The 5,000-nt window shown below is 51.7% G+C and overlaps 1 protein-coding gene across 1 annotated transcript in view; it reads left to right on the top strand.

The window, feature by feature from the left end:
• Positions 1-5,000, top strand: part of LOC113829333 (cyclin-dependent kinase 17) — a 160,264-nt gene that overhangs the window by 132,169 nt on the left and 23,095 nt on the right. The window lies entirely within an intron of this gene.

Here is a 5,000-nt window from a genome sequence, read left to right on the forward strand (position 1 = left end):
TTCTCCTCCCCTCTCCTCCTTATTCCCTTTGTCCTCCTCGTGCCGCCTCCTCCCTCGTCCGCCGCCGTCTTCGCGTTCGGCACAAACACCTCGGCGTCGCCCCGGGTGTCGACGTAATTAACGAGGCCAGGGTGGAGGGAGGAAGGGAAGGGAGGGGGAGGGGTGGGGGTAGCGGAGCCTGCCACGCGCGACTTGACTGCAGGGCACGGTGCTGACCTCGTCGGGTAGATTGGTTTATAGATGTTATTTTAATTTTTTGACTGCCTGTCACCCACCCACCCACTACCTCTATCTGTCTATCTATATATCTATATATATTTATGTATCGGTTTAGATATTTATCTATCTATCTATATGTATGTGTTTTTATGTCTATCTGTCTGTCAGAAAATGTTCACTTGAAGATAACACGTTTTGAATAAATTGACGCCTCCTCATAAGAGATGTATTTATTCATGTCTCTCTTTGTACCTTTATATGCGTGTGGGTGTGGAAATTCATGTGTACCTACTTGCATCATACATACATACATATGCCCCCCCCCCCACACACACACACTGCAAACATATGTAAGTAGGGAGATTGTTATTGTAGATTCAGATATAATATATATAGATACAGATATAGATGTATAGATATAGATATATGTGTGTGCATGCGCGCGCGGGTGTGTGTGTGTGTGTGAATTTATGTAAGTATGTATGTGCGTACACGTGCCTATCTATATACACCAATGAAAAAAGATGCATGATAATACTAAAAGAACGTTGTATCTGCCGAAGCCTAGCCGTCCAATTTCTGGAATGGCGTGTCGGCGGTGGGACGTGTGCATTGGCTTTTTATTAGGTGGGCCTCGAGTGCATTCAAGGGGGGCTTTTGTTTGTTTGGGGGGAGGGGACGAGAGACGGGAAGGAGGGAGGGGGAGGGAGGGAGAGAAGGGAGGGGAAGGAGGGAGGGGAGGGGGAGGGAGGAAAGGGAGGGGGGGGGGGAGGGGAGGGAGGAGGGGAGGAGGGGGGGGGAGGAGGAGGGAGGGAAGGAGAAGGGAGGGAGAAGGGAGAGCAAGTGTAGGGAGGGAGTGGTGGGTGATAGGGGGGGGGGGAGGGAGGAAATGAGGGAGTGGAGGGGGGGAAAGACGGATGGAGGGGGGGGAGGACAGGAGGGAATTGTGGAGGAGAAGAAGAGGAAAAAAAGGAGGAGGGAGGGAGGGGAGGAGAGAAGAAGGACGGGAGGGGTGTGCAATCTGTGGGAGGAGGAGGAAGGAGGAGGGTGGGGGTTTGCAATTGGGGCGGTTGGGAAGTTAATGGTCTGGCAGGGAGGAAAGGTGGCTTTGCTTTTTTTCTTTTGGAGGGGGAAGGGGGAGGGGGAGAGGGGAGGAGGTTCATGTATTCTGGAGATGTGCCTGTGCTAGATATTGAGTTGGTGAATGGAGGGGGGGGGGGGGTGAGGAGAGTAACTGAGAAAGAAAATTGTAATGTTTTCTGTTGATTCCCTTGTGTGTGTGTGTGTGTGAGTGTGTGAAAGAGAGAGAGAGAGAGAAAGAGATAAAGAGGGGAAAGAGATCAGAAAGAGAGTGAGAGACAAGAGGGGCAAGCTTTGTTGTGAGTGATGCTCTTAGTGATCAGAGAAGATGGTCAGTCATTCTCGTATGGCTCCGCCCCCACCTCTTATCCTCTTGTCTATCTCACCTGATTCGTCTGTTCAATGCATCCTTCATTCTCATCCTTCCCTCTTTCTTTCCCTCCTTTCGTCCCTTTTCCACTCCCTCCTCCCTCCCTTCCTCCCGCCGTCCTTCTTACCATCTCTTTTTCCTCCTTGCGTCCATCTCCCTCTCCTCCCCTCCCCTCCCCTCCCCTCCCCCTCCACTCCTCCTCCCCCTCCCCTCCCTCCCCCTCCCCTCCCTCCCTCCCTCCCTCTCCCCTCCCCTCCCCTCCTTCCGTCCCTCTCTCCCTCCTTTCTTCCACCCTCCCTCCACCCTTCCTTCACCCACCCATGAACATTCCTCTGTGCCCAGTTTATCCCTCCAGCTTATCCCTCCCCTGTCCGGCCATGGCACCCCGGCGACGAGAAGCGGAGGGAGGGAAAAGGAAAAAACAACGGATAGCCGTCATTAGGCGCCACCAGCACGTGCCCCGCGACAAACTCGATTTAGTTCCCCTCGCCGTTCCCGCGCGGAGGGCCAGCTGGAAGGGAAGGGAGGAAGAGGAGTGGAGGGAGGGAAGGAAGATAGAGAGGAAGTGGGGTAGAGGGAAGAGAGGAAAGGAGGAGGAGGAGGAGGGGTAGAAGGAAGGAAGTAAAGGAGGTAGAGGGAAGAGAGGAAAGGAGGAGGAGAGGTAGAAGGAAGGAAGCAAAGGAGGTAGAGGGGTAGAGGGAAGAGAGGAAAGGACGAAGAGGAGTGGAGGGAAGGAAGAGAAAAAGGAAAGAGGGTAGAAGGAAGGAAGCAATGGAGGATGAGGGGGGGAAGGGAAGAGAGGAAAGGAGGATGAATGTCAGAGAGAATAAAAAGAGGAAGAGGGACGGAGGCAAGAAGGCAAAGGAGAAAGAGGGGCGACTGGAAGGAAGCAGAGGAAGAGCCGGGTAGGAGGAAGAAAGGCAGCGGAGGAGGAGAGGAAGTGAGGAGAGGAGTACGGTGGGATTGGTATGGGGGCGGGGGGGGGGGAGCTTTCGGATGGAAAATGAGATGTTTAGGGATTTAGGGACAAGCAGACAGGAAAGTAGGCTGACTTATATTTTTATATCTGTTACACGAGATTTGCATTTTTATATTTATATGTTTATATTTTTTATATTTATATTTTATATTTTTATATTTATATTTTTATGTTTTTCATAGGAAAGAGGGGTTGAGACAGACGAGCAGAGAGAGACAGAGACAGAGACAAGAGATAAACGAACTCGAACTGTATTGAAAGATAAAAGGAAGCGAAAACGTAAAAAAAATGAGCAAAAAGGAAAATTGGAGGGGGAAAAAACGACAACGGGAGAATAAAAGACTAAAAGATTAACGTTAAGTTTGAACCGGGAAGGTGGCATTGTGTACGAAGCGGAAGACGTGTCTGCCGGTCCCCTTGCGTCATCGTCCCCATTGTCATAATTGCCATTGTCCTTTTCAGCCTTCGCTATTATCATCGCCGTCATCTCCCTCCCCCTCCCTCCCACTCCTTGTTTCTCTCTCTTTCTATCTTTCGTTCTTTCTATCTTTCGTTCTCTCTCTCTCTCTCTCTCTCTCTCTCTCTCTCTCTCTCTCTCTCTCTCTCTCTCTCTCTCTCTCTCTCTCTCTCTCTCTCTCTCTCTCTCTCTCTCTCTCTCTCCCTTTCCTTCAACTCATTTCGCTCCTCCTCCTCCTCCTCCTCCTTATCCCTTTTCTTCATCCCACTCCTCCTCTTCCATCGTTACTCCCTATCCCATTCCCCCTCTTCGTGCTTCATCTCCCTTTCCTTCTCCTCCTACGGTAACGCGGAAACACAACGCCCGGCCTCTGACGTAACTCGGGAGCAGTCAAGAAATGAAGCTTCGTCACTTCTCGAGTCCCGTTTCTCTCTCTCTCTCTGTCTCTCTCTCTCTCTCTCTCTCTGTCTCTCTCTCTCTCTCTCTCTCTCTCTCTCTCTCTCTCTCTCTCTCTCTCTCTCTCTCTCTCTCTCTCCTTTAACTTATTTCGCTCCTCCTCCTTCTCCTCCTCCCTTATCCCTTTTCTTCATCCCACCCCCTCTTCCATCGTTACTCCCTATCCCCATTCCCCCTCTTCTCGTGCTTCATCTCCCCTTTCCTTCTCCTCCTACGAGTAACAGGAAACACAACGCCCGGCCTCTGACGTAACTCCGGGAGCAGTCAAGTAAATGAAGCTTCGTCACTTCTCGAGTCCCGTTTCTGCTCTCTCTCTCTCTCTCTCTCTCTCTCTCTCTCTCTCTCTCTCTCTCTCTCTCTCTCTCTCTCTCTCTCTCTCTCTCTCTCTCTCTCTCTCCTTTAACTTATTTCGCTCCTCCTCCTTCTCCTCCTCCTTATCCCTTTTCTTCATCCCACTCCCCCTCTTCCATCGTTACTCCCTATCCCATTCCCCCTCTTCGTGCTTCATCTCCCTTTCCTTCTCCTCCTACGGTAACGCGGAAACACAACACCCGGCCTCTGACGTAACTCGGGAGCAGTCAAGAAATGAAGCTTCGTCACTTCTCGAGTCCCGTTTCTCTCTCTCTCTCTCTCTCTCTCTCTCTCTCTCTCTCTCTCTCTCTCTCTCTCTCTCTCTCTCTCTCTCTCTCTCTCTCTCTCTCTCTCTCTCTCCCTCTCTCTCTCTCTCTCTCTCTCTCCCCTCCTCACTGTGTCTGTGTGTGTGTGTGTGTCTCGGTTTCCCTTTCTCTCCCTCCCTCTCCCTCTCCCTCTCCCATCTTTTTTATCCTTTTTCCATTCTCCCTTTCCCCTATTTATCGTCCTTCCTTCTTTCCCTTTTCCCTTACCCCTTTATATTATCTTCGTCCGTGCCGTTCTGACGACTTACACAGCTACCCACCCAAGCTACCCCGACTACCCCTTCCCCTTCCCCCTCCCCCTCCCCCTCCCTGTTTTCGCGTACCCTCGACATCTCTTGGACTTCCACATTTACCGTTCTCACTTCGTCCTCTTTGCCCCTTGGATTTTGGTCGGATCGGGGTTTGGGGTTCGTGTCCTCCGTTTCTGGTCGGGTCGGGGCTCGTTTCCGCGTCGGGTCGGGTGAGGGTCGTGTCCGTGTCGGGTCGGGTCGGGTCGGGTCGGGTCGGGAAGGTGAAAGGGAAGTGAGTGCTTTATAGTCTGGAAGGAGTTTATTTTTAGCTCCCACCAATACCCTCCTGGGAATTAATGCCTCGTGTGGCCAGCATGGGAGGTAGGCCTGTGGAGGTGGGGCAACAGCAGCACTCACCGGGGAAATGTCAATATTGGCAGTGCTTGGTGAAGGAAGGACGAGGGAGAGGGGAAGGGGGAGGGTGGGAAGCAAGAGAGTGGTGGGTGATGAGGATTTATATTTTTTAGATATT

Source organism: Penaeus vannamei, chromosome 1 (assembly GCF_042767895.1).
Source record: "Penaeus vannamei isolate JL-2024 chromosome 1, ASM4276789v1, whole genome shotgun sequence".
NCBI classification, from domain to species: domain Eukaryota; kingdom Metazoa; phylum Arthropoda; class Malacostraca; order Decapoda; family Penaeidae; genus Penaeus; species Penaeus vannamei.